Below are 20,881 nucleotides of genomic sequence, written 5' to 3'. Positions count from 1 at the left end.
GACCCATCAGGGCCTGTTCCTCCATCTCCCTCTGCTGAAAGGGATAACCGCTTCTCCCCCACGACTAAAGGGCCTTTTTTAAATACTCACACGAGAAGTGCTATGAAAAGCTGAAAGGTCACAGATAACATTTTTAAAAATAAACATTAATGTAAGCATTTAACAAGCCCATTATGATTTAAAAAAAAATGGTATTAAGTTCTTGGGTTTGGTGGCTCATGGCCGTAATCCCAGCACTTTGGGTGGCCGAGGTGGGTGCATCACCTGAGGTCAAGAGTTTAAGACCAGCCTGGCCAACATGGTGAAATCCCTTCTCTAACGAAAATACGAAAATTAGCCAGGCATGGTGGCAGACGCCTGTAGCCCCAGTTACTTGGGAGGCTGAGGGAAGAGAATCACTTGAACCTGGGAGGGAGAGTTTGCAATGAGGCAAAATCGTGCCATTGCACTTCAGCCTGGGCGTTGAGTGTGAAACTCCATCCCAAAAAGAAAAACTAAGTATAAAATTTTCCTTCCAATGAACCTATAATTCAGCCACCGAGGTATCCTATAGCTACTTATTCAGCCATGAGATACACCACAAAAGATATAGGCGAACAGGACACAGTTCTTCCCTTCAAGAAGGCTGCACCCTCAACAGAAGGGAGGCACATACTCCGAATGGAATCGGCATAGGAAACAGATGCTGCTGCAGGTGGAACTGGCTGCACAGAGCACCCACTCAGGTGTCTGAGAAACAAGGAGCCGCTGGTGCCATCACCTTCCATACCTGAGCTGGGACAGTGGGGAGCCTGTCATCACCAGGGACAAAGAGCCCCAGAACCACACAACGAGCTTACAAACTCACCGAGGCGATGACCGAGCAATGTGTGTGGGGTGATGCGAACACGCAGATGTCAGGGCCACGCGCGGCATTGGTTTTGTGCATCAACCTGAGCGTGCCCGGGGTGCCCAGATGGCTGGTTCTGCATTATTTCTGTGTGAGATGCATGTTTGTCTCCGGACTGAGTGGAGACCCATTCTCGCCGGTGTGGGGGGCACCACCCTATCCACCAAGGGCCCGAGTAAAACAGCAAGGCGGGGAAAACTGGGTTCACTCCACCTCTCTGGCTGATGGGCCAGTGACATCTGTCTTCTGCAGCCCGTGCTCCTGGGTCTCAGCTCCTCAGACCCTGGTGGGATCTGCACCCTCCGCTTCTCAAGTCTTCAAGCCACACCCTCTCAGGACTATAGCTTGCAGGCTGTGGGTCCTGGGGCTTCTTGGACTCTGTAGCCCCTGCAGCAGGCCTCGCCCTGGAGACACACGCACACCTGGCTGGCTGTCTCTCTGGAAGCCCTGACTAAAAGTCGCCCCTAAAAGTGGTCTTCAGGGTTTCTTTCTAGCCCTGAGATCCCAGCGCCCCTCCTACAATTCTAGGCAGAAAAGTGAACGGAGACCAATGGACAGAGGTGTGTGCGAGGACACGCCAGGCAGCAGCACTGGGCAGGAGGGCACTAACGCTCACTAAGCAAAGAATCAATGCTGCTTGCCACAAAAATGAGAGCAGTAAAGATTTCTTCAAACAGAAATGAGTTTGTTTCATGATTTGCTCTTAATACATAAGAAAGCATAAAAGTAGGCCTATTAACAATTACATAAGTCTTTACAGGCCCTTGAACTACTTCTGTCCCCTTGTGTTTTTATAGAAAATAAGCCTGAGGTTAAAGAGAATAACGTCACTGGCCACAGCTGGGGCCACGCGAGGACACAGCTTATACCCCTGAGGTCCCTGGGTGCCCCATATCCTTCCCTTGCTGTTTATGGAAATATGGGAGAAACCAGGAGGTCTGAGCGTGGACATGGCCGTGCTCCCAGGGGCCGAGGAAAGCACCCATCTGTCCAGTCTTCCCTCCACCCCGCGGTTTCCTCTTACTCAGACTCTTGGGCTGACGTGGCCCATGCACTCAGCAGCGCCATCATTAAACGTTTAGCTTCGCATCACGAGGGCCTCCTCTGGCCTCCTCTGACCACTCCTGAACCTGCAGTCAGCACTAGTCTGCAGGACACGCGTGGACAAAGTTGATGGATCACGTCTTCCAATGAGGAAGGTGCAGGCAAGGAGTCGGAGAGCCGGGGATGGAGCAGCACTCACCCAGGGAGGCGAAGGCCAACAGCGGCCACCACCGAGGACCTCCCTTCCCACCCTGAGGGCAGCTCACCCAGGGAAGCGAAGGCCGACACCGGCCACCACTGATGGCCTCGAGGGCTCTCCCCACCCAGAAGGCAGCTGCGATCACATTTCCCATAGCACCAAGAGACCCTGTATTGAGCACAAACCTTTCCAACCTTCGAATCAATAAGGAATCACAACACAGACATTCCCTCAATCCAAATGGCCAGCCCACAAAACAGACACGCAATTATACACATTTCCTGTGGGAAAATCAGTCAGTCCCTGGGGCCTCGCGCCAGGGGTGGGGGAGCATCATGGGGAGACGCCCCAGCCCCAGCCTGGTTCCTCCCTCTACAGCTCCTTTTCCCTCCTCTTCCCCCCGCCCCTTCCCACCCCCTCCTAGCCTCAGAGGCTCCTTCCTCAAATTCTTTCCCCTTGATGAAGTCATTCATGCCCAAAATACAAGGCAAAGTCATGGGGGCTCAAGAGAAAATCCATACCGTGGCTCGCGTTTTAGATTCTCGTAAGTTTTAGAATAACCAAGCAAGAATCTTTGGCATGTGAATGTGGTCTGAAGGCATCTGAGCACAATGCCCGGCACTGGCCCGGAGTGGATCATGGGTGTCTCGGACATCTTCGCAACTCTACACCAATTATTTTGAAACACACCAGCAGAATAGAACCATGTGAATAGCTGCTTCTTAGTTAAAAGTAGGAAAAGACTCCAAAAGCTGCCCTCAAGGAACATCCTCCCCACCAGGAGTTTTCTGCATCGGGCCCTTCAGGCACAGGCAAGGCCCCCGGGCCCAACTCCCTCATCCCTGCGTCACAAAGCAGCAAAGACGGTGGGGAATAAAGCAAATGAAGGAGTCAGTCCCGCCCAAAACGGGCTCCAGAAGCCACAGCCACTCTCCCAGTGTGGGAGCCAAGTTCAGAGACCTGGAAACACCAGCGTTCCCAGGGAGGAGGGCAGAACAATGCCATTTCCCTCTAGTTTAGGGAGACACCACCGCACGTCCTCTGGCCTTAATAGAAGAGAGACTTCACATAAATGATTTCAATGACTCCACCACACAGAGAAAGTGGGCTAAGGGCTAACACACCCATATAAATGCCTGGCAAAAACACATTAAATGAACACACAGATAAGCAGGGTTCTCCTGTTATCCACCAAATATTCAGAAACAAATCCAGTAAGCAATCTCTTTGCAATCAAAAGACCAATTCAGAGGTGCAGATTAAAAATAAACATACAACTGAACCCTTAATACACCAAGAACCAATTTCCACGGAAGTGTTATCACATCACCACCTCCCAGCTGAAGGAAGCAGCACTGGCCACTGACCAGCTGTTCACTCGTGGGTCAGTGAACGAAAGGCAGTGCTGTCCAGGACAACGATGAGATGTTAACCTGAAAAGGGCAAAATTGCAGAGGCTGGAGGGACCTTCCAGGTAACCTGGCCCCCTCAGTGGACAGAGGACCCCCGTGGGGCCACAGAGCCCAGAGCTCCAGTGTGTTCAGGGAAAGCACTCAACTGCAAACCTGATGATGTCCGAATGCCTTCTGCCCTTCTGCGTCTCTGCCCCACTAACAGGGAATCCGTGAATGCTAAGGAAATGTAACTCATTTTACAATACATGTAGATTTTTAGCAAATTAAAGATAAACAGTGACAAACTTTGAGAATTAACCAAAATATAGTTCAGTGAATGCCCAAACTCATAGCTAGTCTCCAAGAGGTGATAAGCTGTGTGTGGTGGTTAACGCCTGTAAATCCCAGCAGTTGGGGAGGCTGAGGCAGGAGAATCACTTGAGCCTAGAAGGTTGGGGTTGCAGTGAGCTGTCATTGTACTACTGCACCCAGCCTGAGAAACAGAGTGAGACTGTCAAAAACAAACAAACAAAAACAAATTAAAGGAGTTCAAATGAACTCGCCCATACCCTTTAAATTTTCATTTGGGTACATGGGGTGATCTAGTTCCTTTTTCCCTTGCAATACATGAATAATCTAATAATTAAATATAATCTAAATTATATGGGAAAATTTAATTATTTTCCCATTTCATTATTCCCTATCTCAGGGAAAAAGTTAAAAGTATTCCCTATTTCAGGGAAAAAGCTAAAAATCATTTTAAACCTTCCTTCCACAAAACAGTATACTCAGTCATCTCTATCTGCTTTATCATGTGGAATTCAGCTTCACATGTTTACAATGCAGTTTTTGTTAAACAGCGTTTCTGTAGACAGGCAAGAGAAAGAAACACTTGGTCTATGTAGAAGCAGCAGAAGACACGTTTTAACAGAAAAGGGAGAAGATACCACCGTGTGAATCTGGAAATTCTGTCCTCATCTTGTCCACACACACAGAAAACACCCAAGCACGTGCCTAGTGTCCAACAGGAGCACAGAAAGGACAGGGATCCCTCCAGTTGTTTAATGACCAGCCCCACTTGTCACCGCCACATAACAAAATCCGCACGGCAACTTCAGCACGTTTCATTCACGATTCCACGGAAATCAGGCTGAAGAACATACAGATGTTTTGCCCACATTTAAAAATCCAAGTGTGGGACTCAGAAATAAAACACATTATGGGTTCACTTAACTTTTCCAAATTTTTACTTGGAGAAACCTATAAAGTTCTTGTCAGTTACATCCTTAAGGTTTTCAATAATTTTTCAATGCAAAGATCGGGCAAGACTTGTAAAGAGGTACACACATACGGCCCAGCGCGGTGGCTCACACCTATGATCCCAGCACTTTGGGAGGCCGAAGTGGACAGATCACGAGGTCAGGAAACCGAGACCATCCTGGCTAACACGGTGAAACCCCCTCTCTACTAAAAATACAAACAATTAGCCAGGCGTGGTGGTGGGTACCTGTAGTCCCAGCTACTTGGGAGGCTGAGGCTGGAGAATTGCATGAACCCGGGAGGCAGAGCTTGCAGTGAGCTGAGATCTCACCACCGCACTCCAGCCTGGGTGACAGAGGGAAACTGTCTCAAAAAAAAAAAAAAACAAAGGAGGTACACACATATATGCCATGTTCTTCTCTCAAAGAGACGGGCCCTTTTTTAAGATTCCAGAAATAAATGTGGTTGTCACCCTGCTTTTGAGAGGATGGGCTGTGTTTTTTTTTTTCTTTTTTTTTCTTGAGACAGAGTCGCACTCTGTCGCCCAGGCTGGAGTGCAGTGGCCGGATCTCAGGTCACTGCAAGCTCCGCCTCCCGGGCTTACGCCATTCTCCTGCCTCAGCCTCCCGAGTAGCTGGGACTACAGGCGCCCGCCACCTCGCCCGGCTAAACAGACTTTCCTCTATGCACCAAGGATGCACCACGGGGGCAGTGCTGCCGCCGCCTCCCCAGTCTCTGCTCAGGGTGGGGCAAGGGGAGCTCCGTTGTCTCCCGTATACACCGTCAACAGGCCAGGTGCTCAGAAGGAGGCTTCCAGGACTCGCTGTAGGCATTCGTCAGCAGGGCAGGCAGTGCCTCGTGCTGGTGGGCATCCAGCAGTAAGGGAGTCTTGCACTTCACTCCCTGGACCCAGCCCCTGAAAGAGGGGAAAGAGACACCTGTATCGTAACTCATGTGTATTTATAGATACACAGAGACGCTGCAGTGCAAGGTGCAGAACTAGAAGGAATCATGGAAATAAGAGGGAAGACATTTGGTTACGACTGGCAGAGCCACCTCAAGCCTCAGCATTTCCTGCCGGAGCCCTCACTGACCAGACTCCTCCAGGGTCACTGCCACTGCCTTGCCCAGCTCATGACAGGGCAGACAGTGACAGAGCCTCAGAACAACCTCCCACTCTTTCCTCACCAGCCCAGGGTACGAGCTGTTCATGAGTGTCCCAAAGCCTGAATGCAGGAACACAGAGGTGACTGAGCAGAAAGGGGGACAGCCACAATGGCCGCGGGTGTGCAGATATTGCGGGGCACCCCAGCAGCCCTTTCTGTCTTAAAGAGGACGGCCACGGGTGTGCGGATGCTCCCGCGTGACCCAGCCGTCCTTTCCATCTTACAGGGGAATGGCCACGGGTGTGCAGATATTCCCAGGTGCCCCAGAGCCCTTTTCACCTTAAGGAGATTTTCACAGTCTCATATCAGTCTCCAAACTATTCAGTGAGGTTGGAGGAGTATCACTGTGGACCAACACTGATTGGCACCAAGTAAGGGCGATTTTATAACCATGTCTCAACCATGAAACAATCAGGTCTTTGGCCATCTGGTCTAAGCTTTTTCTGTAACAAAGTTGGATAATTTAGTTGAACTTTGGTTTTCCAAAGCTTGTCACAGAAACCACATCTTCCTAGGTGTGGCTCTGTGGTGTCACGTGCACACATCAGTAGCCAGGCTTGCCAAGACTCACGGCATGTTACACGTTCACCTGAGAAGGCTGCTGAATCATTGAGGGCTCTGGCGTGCTCTGAAATGAATTTGCCACTTCAGCCTACACTCTACTCCCTTGCTTGGTTAAAGAAACCCAAAAAGCAGAATTTGTTTTGGCCAATCGCCTGCTGACCCAACTGCAGAGGTTTTAATTAGAGTACTTTCATTGCATCATAGAAAGCAAAGTCATATAGATCAACTCATTATTACCACTCCAAAGGTTTAGTAAATCTCCAGATAATCAGGCAAACATTTTAAGAAGCTACATTAAGGTTTACAATACTCAAAATTTAAAACTACATCCATGCTTCAAAAAACCACCATTCCCATTTTAGATGGCCAAATGCATATGAGAAAGAAAGAAACGTGCTGAGCGCATTTTTTGGGTAATCTTATGGAGAAACTGCCACTTTAAAAATGGCTCTAGTTCCTGGCTCCAGATGGGTGTGGTGGGTTGCCTCACTCAATTTCAACTCCACCTGAAGCTGGGACACTAGAAATCCATTCCCACACTCCAGGGCACCAGAAATCCCACTTCTGGAAACAGCCAGGAATGCAGACCTGTAGCAGAGAATTCTTTCCTGCCCACCCTAACTGTCCTCCGTGGAAGGCGACAGTCAAAGACAAGTCCACCCCCCTAGTCGCAACTGCACCACGAAGAACCATTTCAAGGTGGGAAGTGATTGATCAGTGGGAACAGGCAGTTTAGCTAATCACTTATAAGGCTGAGAAGTGGGGTTTGAAGGCCTGTATCTGGTCTTGTCCTCGGTAAATGGTCATCCGCCAGTCAGCCTAAGCCACATGGGAAGGGGCTTCTTGCAGTAAAAGTGGGGGCGCAGTTGTGGGGAGGGGGAATGTCTTAACAATCACTGTTTTAAAGGATCACAGGGCTCAGGCAATGTTCAGTATTGTCACACACCAAGGTTTTTACAGTCTGAAGAAAACTACAGTCCTAAGGTGTCAGTTCTCAAAGCCCTTAAGTTCCTCCTGCAAAGATTCCCAGAGTCTCCACTTCTTGCACCGAACCCCAACTTGCACAGGCACCTGCGTCTTCCTCCTGCAGCAAATGCAGATAAGAAGCTGTGGCTCTGCTGCAGTAATGATGCCATGCAGCCCTAACACAACAGCAGAGCAATGGCTCTGGCCTGAATGTCCCCAAAACCTCATGCTGAAACCATCTCCGACGGGATACATTAAGAGGTGGGGCCTTTGGGAAGTCCTGCTCTCAGGACTGGGGTTGGTGTCCTTGTTGGGAGGCCTAGAGGAGCCCTCCTGCTCCTCCACCACGTGAGTTCTGACGAGACGACCGCTGCCACGCAACACCTGTTGAGATGCTGCCGTCTGTGAGCCACAGGCCCTGGGGCACCAGATGTGCAGGTGCCTTGACCTTGGACTGCCTTGACCTTGGACTTTCCAGCTTCCAGAGCTGTGAGCAATAAATGTCTCTTTACAAATCACCCAATCGACAGCAGCCGGACAGAGACAGTAATGTCACAACATGAGTCACTTTCTCAGTGGGCCAGAGGACTCCCCATGAGCCACCACTGTAAAGCAAGAACTCCCTGGAGGATGGAAAGGGGGTCACAAGGAATTCTACCCAGCACCAGGGTGTCTGTCCTTTCTTGCAGGAAGACAGCTGAGCCATGGCAGGAAACTACAGGGTGGGTGGGGCTGGACAGTAATGTGTCACCTGCTCATCTAAGCCTCAGTCTCCTGCCTCTCATCACGACAGTGGGGGTAACACCCCCTCACCTGAGCTGTTGGGGGAGGTAAGAGTGCTGGGTGGTTAACAATTGTTAGTTCCACAGAAATAAGGCAAAGAATCTGCCCCATGTCTTATAAAACCAAATCAGCCCAGGAATTCCACATCACTACTAATTTGCATGGGAAAATGCCAGATTCTCCTAAGTTCTGGCATGTCATTTGTATTAATAAAGTTTGCAGAGTTTTCACATACTAAGTATATAAAACAGGAAAATAAATCATGCAATTTGGAGGCTGAAGCAGGAGACTCACTTGAGCACAGGCGGCGGAGGTTGCAGTGAGCCGAGGCCTCGCCACTGTACTCCAGTCTAGGTGACAGAACGAGACTCCATCTCAAAAAATAAAAAAAAAAAAAGATTTTGCTGCTTCATACTAGTAAAGTGGGCAGACTCTACATGCCAACTCTTATTCAAAGGTCGCCTAACACTGACTCAGGAACTCTGGCCCTGATGTGCTTGGAGTTTTAATCCTAACAGTGTTAAAGACCACTCCCCCAGGAGCTCTGAACAAGTACTCCAGGTATACGCTGAACAAGACCACACACTCTGACCGAAATCTAACTTCCCAGACCCAAACTACAGAACCACAGAAGACGCTGCTTCTGTCCAACTTTGTGTTCTGCCATCGTTTGTGTCCATTATTTCCTACAAACCATCTCATTAGAATTTAGGGCACACAAAAGGCCAATACAACAGGGTTACTTTTCAAAGGTTTGGAGGTGAAGAACAGATACAATGCATTAGCTTCCTATTGCTGCTGCAACAAACTACCACAAATGCAAACCTCCTCTCAGCCCTGGAAGTCAGGAGTCCCAGGGCTGAAGTCAAGGGGTCAGTAGCTTGTATTCCTGCCTGGAGTCTCCCAATTCATAGAAGCCACCATGCAGCTTGGCTCACAGCCCCACACCCCTCCTACCACTGCCCCGGCCTCAGCCCTGCACCCCTCCGGACCCTGCCCCTGCCCCACACTCGACCTCACCCCCACAGCCCTCTGGCCTCTATCTCGTCCTCAGGTCTCCTCCTCTGAGGCAGACCCTCGTACTGCCTTCTCAAAAGGCACATGTGAAGACACTGGACCCACCTGGACAACCCAGGGTCCTCCCCCATCTCACTGTCCGTTACACTCACATCTGCAAAGCCTCTTTTGCCATGGAAACTTCATTATACTAACAATCATTTAACAAGTCCATTCTAATGATGTGAAAATTGGCATTGTTTTCCTCCTAATGAACAGATCAGTCACCCTTGTAACCTATAAATATTTAACTATTAAATATACAATACTGTAGGAGACAGAGATGAGGAAGACGGTTCCTCCCTGAAAGACGACTCGACCCTAGACAGAGGGATAAACATTCTGAAGAGAATCAACATAACTCAACATTTGAGTCGGAGAGGTCAAGCAATAAGACGTTCAAAGAAGCAACCAGAAAGTATGTACTGTGCCTGTAGTTCACATCTGCGCCTGGCGTCATGAGCACGAGCATGCGGACACGCACACAGGGCCCAAGTGTAAGATCAAATATAAGGAGCTTTCCACTGTAGTATTTAACTAGATCTTATGACAAAATAGCCTCCTGATTTTTATCCAAAAAGTTCTCTGTAATTAAGGAAATTAATTTTCCCCTAAAAGGCATTTCTCTAGCTATCATTCCATATAAACTAAATGGGCATATTAAAGAAAAAAGACAAATGTTTGACTTCGGGGGTTTGCCTACGACTTGAATAAGCATGATTTTCTTCTGGCCAAGCAGGGAGCAGCTGGACCAGACTGGAGGGAAGGAAGAACAAATTTCCACTCTGACCTCAGTTGGGCACCAGAGTCTTCCCTGTCAGAATGTGGGTGTGGTGCTTCCCACACACCAGCCTCTGAGGAAACTCAGCCCAAGGGTGTGGGAAAAGGCTGTCTACTTCTGAAAAATCTACAAAGTGCAGACACATCAAAAGCTTCAGAAGACTGTAAGCGGCCAAGGGGACCACTACACCCTTGGAGTTTACAGAAAATGGTCAGCATCACACGTGCCTGAGGTCCAGGGTCAGCTCCCGGCTGCCGCGACGCCGTGAACGCAGCCCTGGCTTCCCCTCTGATGCAGAGAGCTGGTCACTCTGCCGGCAGCACTCAGAGCTCAGAACATTCTAGAGGAAAGCAACGTGTTCCTTTTAAAATGGGGAACCGGGGCAGCACAACTGAAGCTCTACGACTGTCTCAACTACTGGGTTTCGGGGTAGCATTAGGAAATCGTGAGAATCCAAATCTCAATTTCATACAGATTCCAGATTCACTGCAGGTTCCAGAATTTCCTGAGACATTCTTCCAGTTTATCACTCAGGATTCCCTTGCCAAAGCTAATAAAGTCTACATTCCTTACGGAAAACCCACCATAAGCACCACCACAAATAAGATCAACTGACTGACGCCCGCCCTTCGCACCAAACACAGAAACTGTTACTCACACAAGACTGTGCTGGAGGCAACTCTCAGCTGAAGCCGAATCCGTGAGACTTCATTATCCCCCATTTTGGATCGAGTGTGAAGACTGTCAGCAAACCAGGGCCCCAGTGTAAAGCAGAGAACAGATCCTCTGATGCCTGCCTGAACATTTCCTTCCCACCTCTGTCTTGGATATTGAACACCCTCAGAGCTACTGAGTCACCCACATTTGCAGGTCATTTATCCAGCCACCAGGATAACACAATTATGCGATAAAAATGCCTTCTCAGGGCTTTGTCATACTCAACAAAGAAGCTCAGAAGGCTAGGTAAGCGCAAGAAAGGGGGAAGCGTCCTCCAAACAGACAAAAACCAAGGAAAACCGTGCAGAGACTCGAGAGAGAGAGAGCAGAAACACAGCCCGCTGTAGCCTTTCAGGTCCTGCTGGCCGCAGCCCTGCGTTAGGTGGCACCATTTCCACAGATGCATCCTGCTGGGCCCACTTGAAAGGTCCCGCTTGCGAGACACTCACCCCCACTTCCAGCTCCTGCAAGACCCGCTGCAGCCCCACTCCATCCTGGGGGCCGACTGTGCAAGTCTTCCCGGCGAGACCCCTCAGAGCCTACTCAGTGTCTGAGACTGGGAAGCACCAAGGATCCAGAAAGGCACAATCCCGTTCTCCTCGTGCTGCTTTCTGGGTTCCAAGTTGTCTAACGAGTCCTGCATAAACCACGGGCTGGGGAGCCAGCCAGGGCCCAGCAGCACCCAGCTCATGCGCTCCACTCACCCCACAGAGGCCCCAGCACGCTCTGTCCGCGGGGCAAGACACCAGAAACAGCCACAGTTCAGGGTTCTGCCACCCGCCCCGCTGCCGTCATTACCTCCTGGGATCTGAATTCTCATTGGTTGGAAAGGTGATCCCACAGCTCCGCTGCCTTAATTACCTGCTGGGATCTGAAATTGTATTGGTTGGAAAGGGGATCTCATTGCTCAAGCACTCCCTGCTGCCTCCTTGCAAACAACATAAAAAATCCAAAACCCCTTGTAAAGAACGTTTACTATAACCTCAAAACAAGACACATCCCGAGACCAAGGAAGATACACACGCACATCTGACAGCTGGTGGACGTCAGTGACCGACGCCACGGCTTCCGTGTGGCGTGTGAAGCAGGAGGCCTGTCACGGTGACTCAGGCTGGGGTCTGAATGGGGGTCTTCCAAGCAACTAGGCAACCAGGACGCACACCCCAAAACCCAAGTCCCCGCACTCATGTACCTGGCAGAAATGCTGCGTGGCCATCGACACCAGTTGTGAACCAAGATCGATCTGTGTCCTGTGGCCCTCACAACGTCCGTACATGCCTGGGCCCAGCAGAGGCCCGCACGGCACCCTGCTCGCCTCCAGTGGGGCTCTCTCCTGCCAAAGGGGATGGCCCTGAAGTCCGTTGAGATTTCCAAAGCTCTACAAAGTCGTGCTTCCTCCTGCTTGTTCAGAAGGCCTAAAGCCCTGAAGACACCAGTGAGAATTGACCTAGCCTCTTAAGGCAGCTCAAATACCTAAACACAGGAACGCTGGACCTCTCTGCCCTCGAGAGCAGCCGATAACACACTGGGCTAAGCAGAAGGTACAGATGTCACATCCAGAAGCCAGTGGCGCTCAAGATTGCATTCCAGGAGCCGCCCATGTGAGTCCCTCCAAGGCTTCCAAGTCCCACTTGATTGTTTTCATCGTATCTCTATAACATCAGAGACATTATATCTCACGGTATCTATGAGATCGTCTCCACTTTTATGAGCACATATGCTCCCTGACTTACCATGGGATGAAACTGTTCCAATAAACCCAGCGTAAGCTGAAAATATCCTAAATAGAAAGTGCATTTGACATCATAGTTTCAACTTACAACGGGTTCATCCAGAGGCAGCCCATCTTGGGCCAAACAATGCACTGAGTGTGACTAGTTCACACCATCACAAGGTTGAAAAAAAAAATCAGATATGTAACAATTGGGAGCCAGGGACCATCTGTATTGGGGCTCCTGTCTTCAGAGACAACAGAAACCTCTTCTTAGACAAGAATCACAATTTATAATCCTCAAAATGTTAAACTTAGTTTAACAATCTAGACGTTCAAACAAAGCCAAAGTAGGCCCACAAGGCCGTTTGTGCCCTTCACTAAGACGCACGACTCTGTAATAACCCTCACCACAGCCCCTCAGGGTGGGTCCCAGAGGCAGTTGAGGCTTGTGGCTACGGACACTAACGAAACCAAAATCAGAGTACGCAGGTGCAGTCAAGTCATATGACTTCTCCACTAGCATATGCACAAATGTTCATCAGCAAATCTCATCTTCGCTTTACCTCCCTCCCATGACCTAAAAAGGAGTCCACCACACACACACCTCACTTCAAAAACATAATTAGTACTTGCATTCAATTCTGAGCATTCGGAATAGACCTAATGGGTGATTAAATCTCTCCTCCAACCCATTGCTTAGTCTTCTTAGAGGATGAAGGATTTTGCATAACACAAGTCAACATATAAAACATCTGCTATAGAAACAGACTTTCAAGTGGTCCTCATTAGAGTGATTCAACTAATATACAAAGGACCCAACACACAGCAGTGTATATTAGAAGAATGATTAATTTGTTCCCCTAAAAATCCTAATATCTACACAGAAAAAATACCCAATACACATTTTATCATTCTTTACCAGTATAGTCATACAAAGGAGTATCACAAAAGCAAAAGAACACATTTGGTTTGACTCACAGTTCTAAGTTTAATATAAAATTGCTAAAACCACCAAGACAAACATGACTATGAAATATTTAACGATCTTCACCTAAATTCAAGTCACCATTCAACCACCAATACCTCTGCTCTCCTTACGGGAACTTTCCAAAAGTAAATTCTGGAATTAACAGGACAAAATTTTCTGGTGATAGAAATTAGGAAGAAATTGGTTGAAGGCCGTTCCTTGGCTGTCAAACTTTTTCTCAATAATATTTTGTAAAATAAAAGCGTCAAACAGATCTTTACATTAACTTACAATCTATCAAGCAATACTGGAGCAAGCTTTAAATATTAGCCACATTCTGTCAGGGCTGACTAACATTAAATCAGTATCAGTCTCATGTCTTGTAGGATCCACAGCTCATCTTCTTAAAACCACTTAAGATTTCATAATTAACTCAATTAAACAATGTAAGTCATCTCCTTGATCTTTGACATGAAGGGGTCATTTTCCCCCAAAATAGTACCTCTTTCCTTGACATGATTTAATCTGTGGTTAGAGTATTTAAGAGGATTTCTTTCCTTCTTAGAAAATAAAATATACACCTTTCCAATATGAAAAAACTCTAACTGATAATGCCATAGCTTACCCAGGTCAAAAGCATTTTTTTTTTTTTTTTTTTTTTTGAGACGGAGTCTCGCTCTGTCGCCCAGCTCAGGCTGGAGTGCAGTGGCGCGATCTCGGCTCACTGCAAGCTCCGCCTCCCGGGTTCACGCCATTCTCCTGCCTCAGCCTCCCGAGTAGCTGGGACTACAGGTGCCCACAACCGCGCCCGGTTAATTTTTTGTATTTTTAGTAGAGACAGGGTTTCACCGTGGTCTCGATCTCCTGACCTTGTGATCCGCCCGCCTCGGCCTCCCAAAGTGCTGGGATTACAGGCGTGAGCCACCGCGTGTTAAAAAAAGAACCTAACTGCATCTTTGGACCTTATGTGAGGTAGTGTCCAGGGTCACTGGGACCCCTACTTGGCCAGTGTAGCTGGGTACCAATTAAAGACAGAAACCCAAGCATTCACTCAAAGCCCCTTCCCAGCTGTTCATCCTAGTGGAAGAAGCCATGAGTACAAACGAATGCGGCATTCTACGGAGGGCTTTGGGGATAGGCTGCTTGAGAACATCAAAGTGGCTCACGTCCCCCGAGTATAAAGCCAGTGACTGCTCTCAGCTTCCATCCACAGTAGCCAAAGTCTGGAATCACCTGAGTGCCCGTCAACAGGGGATGAAGGGAACGTGGCCCGAACACACACAGGAGCAATACTCCACCACACAGCGGAGAGCCCTGTCATCCGCGGCAGCATGGATGGAGTTGGAGGACATTACGTTAAGCAAACGAGTCAAGCAAGGAAACGGCGCATAAGCAGGAGCTGAGAGCAGATCTCATGGAGGCCAAAAGTAGGTGGTCAACAGGGCCCAGCAGAGCCCACTCATAAGCAGGATGGGCAGAGGCTGGTAATGTGCACAAACACACAGCCTAATGGGAACACGAGACCTACTATTGATAAATCAGCAGGGGGATGGCAGTGGGTCATCTACTGTGTATTTCAAAACAGCTAGGAGAGAATAACTTAACATAACCAGCACAAGGAAAAGAAACTATTTAAAGTGAAAGACATCCCAAGTACACAGATTTCATCAATATAGGGGTGAATCAAGGTATCACATGCACTCTGAAAATATGTACGTATATTATGTATCAACAGAAACAAAAACCAATGACAGAACCATTTGCGAAGCACGTGCAGGAGAAGAATGGGAAGCCTGACATTGTGTGGCTGTGTGTCCCCACCCAAATCTCATGCTGAACTCTAACCCTATGTTGGAGGTGAGCCCTGGTGGGAGGTGATTGACTCATGGGGGTGGTTTCTAATGGTTTAGCACAATCCCCCAAGCGCTGTCCTCATGATCGTTCTCCTGAGATCTGGTTGTTTGGAGGTGCATGGCACCTTCCCATTCACTCTCTCTCCCCTTCCAGCCATGTGAAGACATGCCGGCCTCCCCTTCACCTTCCACTCTGATTGTAAGTTTCCCCAGATGTAGAAGCCTGTACAACCCACAGAACTGTATGCCGATTAAACATTTTTTTTCCTTATTACCCAGCCTCAGATAGTTCTTTATAGCAGTGGAACAACAGTACAGTCCTCAGGACCAGCAATGTTTTCCTTCTACCCAGCGGCCAACAAGGTCCTACACCGTAGCTGGTTTTCCAAAGCTTTGCCAGAATGCTGAAGCTGTTTTGGGGATACTAACTTTCCCCATCTCTGGCAAACCAGATGGGGCATCCTATTGGCCTCTTACCACCTTTCTCAGAGAAACCCCACCTCTGAAACAGCCTCCACCAGGGGCCTCCTTCAGCAGCAACAAAGCTGAGTGTTCCTTGCACTTCCCTTCTTCTGAACAAGTAAACATCTTAAGCTTGTTTTTCCATCTTCCCAGCTCATTGAAAAAAATATCTTATGCTTTCTATTTTCCTAACACACACACATGGAAGAGAAGTGCCGTGAGGGCAGGGGCTCTTGTTTTCCCGGATCTGAGCCTGGCCCTCAAACACTAGCCGAATACTAACACGATATCCAGAGGCAGAAATGCAAATATCCATATGACTTCAAATACCCTAAGGACCTAACAGGCCGAGTGGCCCATGTAACTATGGTGTGCTGGGCCATTCAACTGGTGTCCAAATCCCTGTCCAAGTGAGCTCTTTAATTTCGAGACTTTTCAGACAGCTGTTTTGTTGTTGTTGTTCTGTTTTGTTTTTATTAAAGGGATATGTTACAATTATAATCAAGAATATCCCAGGCCGAGTGTGGTGGCTCTTGCCTGTAATCCCAGCACTTTGGGAGGCCAAGGTGAGCGAATCACCTGAGGTCAGGAGTTCAAGACCAGCCTGGCCAACATGTTGAAACCCCGTCTCTACTAATACAAAAATGAACCAGCCATGGTGGCAGGCACTTATAATCCCAGCTACTCAGGAGGCTGAGGCAGGAGAATGGCGTGAACCAAGAGGTGAGGCTGCAGTGAGCCAAGATCGTGCCACTGCATTCCAGCCTGGGCAACACAGCAAGACTGTCTCAAAAAAATAAAAATAAACCAATACTCCCAGTTAGTTCTTCACCAATGTCAGATACATCAGTTTCAAGAAAAATATGAAAGCATGTTTTTATATTTCAGTGTTGAATTTAACCATATCTTTTAACCATACCTTTTAAGAAGATATGAAGATAGAACTTCCTCAAGGATTGGGGGAGAGAAAAGCAGTTAAGAAAATCTTAAAACCTCAGGAGAAAAACAAGTATGGGTTAAGACCTCAAGGCAAAACTTTTTCTTTGCACTTTGATTTCAAAAGAACAGAGATGCCCAAATTATGAACTCTCCCATCTGCATTTTATATTCGTCTGTGTCCTTTGAAAGGCTGGAGATGGGATCCCAGGTATTTACTTGGGATGCCAGAAGAGATGCAGCTTCACACCCCCGACCTCCATGGTTTGCTTAGCCCCTTCACCAGTGGATCTCACCAACAGATGACACATCCACGCCTCATCCATGGCTGCACAGAAAACCACTTGGAAGACAGCCACTCCCACCAAGCTTCCTGACTTTGGTGTTTAAAATCTGCATCATTTAAAATCTGCATCTCATACGTGAGATTACACTCCTCCGAACAACGACATTGCCACTGTCATTTCACCCAAAAGGGCTTTAGGAAGTGACACGCGGTCCAGACGCCAGAGGTCGCCGGCCGCCTTACTCTAGCCTAATTCCTTTGTGCCTGTATGGAGGCTTCACAGATACAGCCCATTAATGACTGTATGAGAAGCTCAGGGCATAGACGAACTCAGTGCTGAATTTTTTCCATTTATCACCCTTTGTTTTGTCCAGAAGACAGCTGAGAAAGGCGGGGGCAGATCATCTCCTCGAGTGTAATGACTCTAGCCACTTCTCTTCACCCCAGGTCACCACTCAGTCAACACCCTTTTGAGAAACCAAAGCAATTCTGTTCCCTTCACTCTGGGTTCCAAGCACTAAATTCCTCCGTTTTATCAATGAGATTATCAAGCAGCCGTTTGTAATCTGGACTGCAATCTGATACGAAATTTAAAGCTAATTTAAGTTGCGGTAATAGCTCCTATTCACATTATAGATAAGGCATGAATGAAAACTTTAATCTGTTCATAGGACCAACTTTGTAAACAAACCAATTATTCAAGCAATGATTGTCTTCAGTTAGATGCAAATTACTTTGCACATAAAAGATTTTCCAGTAGGAATTTTTAAATCCATGGTCTGTCTTTTCTGAGCCTGTCTCTGCACCTTCCCCTGAGTGCACAGCAGGACTTCTCAGGGCATCCCATCAGCAGGCCCACTGAAGAGAATAAGCTCGCAGCCCCCAGCCCAGGAATCAAGTCCGAGCCCCAGCAGCCCCTCGTCCAGCCGGGGCTTCCTCACCAGCACAGCACCCAGAGGTCTTCCAGGTTTAATGCCACGTGTGCGTGGAAAGTAGAGTGCTGGAAGGAACACAATAGACATTCAACAATGCAAATTCCCCCCTGGAACAGCCCAGCAATCCTCTGTACCTTCCCCCAAAGTACCCATGCTAGGCAGGCGTAGAGTCCAAGGGGGGTGCCTAGGAATCGGCATTTAACACTATTCTGATGAATAAAAGTTTGAGAGGTCGGTCAGCGAGAGGCTGTCGTGGCCTCCACTCATTTGCAGGCTCTGAAGAGACACAGATTCAGGTAACAGGCCAGACAGGACAGGACAAGGATGGGGAGGTGGAGGGCAAATTCCACGGACAACCATCCGCCCCGTCATCCCCACTGAGACTCCGTGATTTAAAGAGAGGCAAAGCCAGGGAGAAAAGATGCCCGCACCACACGAGCGACTGAGATTTCACCTAAAGCACGCAGCATGTGGCTGAGGGCCAAGGTTGAGCAAGCCAGGAGCACAGAACGGGGTTCACTGGCCCAGAGGTGTCTCCCACACCCACACCCCGTGCAGACCTCCCAAGCACTGCCTGTGTCTCCTGCCTGGTTTAGTTCCTCCCCGCCTTCTACTGTGTTGGTTTCTCAGCCGCCACCCACCACCATACAACCCTCTCTACAAGCTTGGTGGACTGAAAAGAGCGGGGGCGGGTAAGATCTGGGCTCTGGGGCCAACGTCCTGCCTGAGACATTACTTCCAACCCACCTAGCTGTGATGTGAGCCCCCGAGATTTCTCAAATGTGAGATGGGAAGGTAACTGAACCCACTCACCAGGACGGCTGTGCAGACTGAGATTACATATAGCCACACCTCGGCATCCACCACACGTGGGACCCCAGTCGTGTTGCCCCTGATGGGAATCCCTCTATGCCCCTTCTGCTACCACAGCCAACTCCCAGCAGTAGCTGTGGAGGGTGCATCCTCTATTCCCACTCCACTCACCTCCCATCGCTCCACGCAGTGACCTGCCACGCAGCGGCCACCAGCAAATCCGGCCCCACTAGATAACCGACCACCAGCCCCCCCTCACTTTGGGGCGTCTTCCACTTGCAGTTCCGAAGCAGGCCGAGAAACCGCCCTCAAGGGCAGTCACCTGTTCCTTAGTGCATGTAATGACATGCCACACAGGACCACCAGCAAACCCAGCTCCACCATCCAGGCTCCTGTGGATTAACCAAACCCCCACCCCCCACCTTGGAGCGTCTTCCACTTGCGGTTCTGAAGGGGGCCGAGAAACCGCTCTCAAGGGCACTCACCTGTTTCTTATTGCACGTAATGACCTGCCAAGCAGGGCCACCAGCAAACCCAGCTTCACCGTCCAGGTTCTGGTGGGTAACTGCCCCCGTCCCCCGCTTCCTCCTGGGGTGTCTGGGAGGCTCAGAAACCGCCCTCCACGGGCACTCATCTGTTCCTTATTGCACTAATACCTCATTTACAGAAATCCACTTTGACTTTCCAGCACTGCACTTGTGACAATTTAACAATCCTGCTTGCAAGCTACAAGAGCTTGAGGTCACGTCCACCTCACCAGTATCCCAGAGACCCAGCACTATCCCACTGTGTTTAAAATTCCAAAATACTCCTTCAAAATGCTACTGGCATTTGCTTTGCACATAAAATGTTAAAAACCTTCAAGTGAAACAAATATCTTCAACAGTTTGATACAACGACATGTGAGTTACACATCTGCCAAGTTGTAAAGCCTCATGCATTTATAACATTTTAGGTACGGTCAAATGGTTCATTAATATAAATTATGAGAATCTCTAAGAAACAGGTTTTTTCTGGCATTAGATGACCAAAGGAAAACTGGGTTCTGGCTGGCTTGCGGGCCTGTAGAGACAGACAGATCTGCTGACACAACCAAGCTCCTTCCCACTGATGTGGCCTCATCCCAGGCCCCTCACCCGGATGCCTGCAGGCCCCTGGAGGAGCAAGCTGACCTGTCCACATTTCTCAAATGCACAGCTGTTGCTCACACTGCAGATAGAGTTCAAGGCACGAGCAGGCCGCCACGCTAAAAATACCACGCAGCGTCCACGCCAGGTGACGGTGGTTTTCACTCCATCCCAAAGCCCCAGGTATGAGTTTACAGCCATGATTACCACATGGATTTTTGGACCCTCAAGACATACTTTGTTTCCTTTTATGCAACAAAGTTAAAAGACTATCACTCAGATATAGGCTCTGAAACTGTGGAATAATTGTTTGGGAACAGAGCCTCTGCCAGATCAGGATTAGCACTTGGGACAACACCCCGTGACCTCGGTCCAAACCCATCCAGACCAGAAGCCTCCCGCACTGTAATTTCTGTGGATTTCTGTAAACAAGGTATTACTGCAATAAGGAATAGATGAGTGCCCTTGGAGGGCAGTTTCTGAGCCTCCCAACCACACGGCCACGTTCAGGCTGAAGCCGCACCACCTCCAGAAACACTGTCCCTCGCCGAGGTGTGCCTGGCTTCTCCCTTTTTCCAAAACTTAACAAAACCTGAAAAGGACAGGTCTGTGTAGAAAAACACAAACTACTTGCGATTCCTCTTCCCAGTTCAGGCTGTAGGAAGCTCGTCTCGGCCCTCACCGTGTTCTGACTGTGGCTTGGTTCCCATAAGAAATAAAGTCAGAATTCTAGTCCCTGTCTCCTGGGCAGTGTGGCAGGCATACATACCTTCAGTTATATGAGGAAAGGCGTGGCGAGCCCCCTTCCTTCAGTAAAACTGCAGAGTTCCCAGAACCCCGATGCCATCCCCCTCACACCACTGTGAACACCTGGACAGAGCACATTTCAATGCGTGCACCTTTGTGGGCTAGTTTTCTATTTCTCCACTAAATCACCCCAAATTTAGCGCCCTAAACACTGACTTATTT

The 20,881-nt window shown here is 48.8% G+C and overlaps 1 protein-coding gene across 6 annotated transcripts in view; it reads right to left on the bottom strand.

Annotated features, from left to right (window-relative positions):
* Nucleotides 1-20,881, bottom strand: part of LOC139360507 (disco-interacting protein 2 homolog C-like) — a 242,982-nt gene that overhangs the window by 167,905 nt on the left and 54,196 nt on the right. Inside the window, exon 1 of one of the 6 annotated variants that reach the window (XM_071087919.1) lies at nucleotides 20,682-20,881. The exons of the other annotated variants lie outside the window; for them this stretch is intronic. The gene's annotated coding sequence lies outside the window, so the exon portion shown is untranslated. The remainder of the gene's footprint in view (nucleotides 1-20,681) is intronic. 6 annotated transcript variants of the gene reach the window in all.

Source organism: Macaca nemestrina, chromosome 20, assembly GCF_043159975.1.
Source record: "Macaca nemestrina isolate mMacNem1 chromosome 20, mMacNem.hap1, whole genome shotgun sequence".
Lineage (NCBI taxonomy): Eukaryota > Metazoa > Chordata > Mammalia > Primates > Cercopithecidae > Macaca > Macaca nemestrina.
Note: the sequence above shows the minus strand (reverse complement) of the source record. Positions and strands in the feature narration are given on the sequence as shown.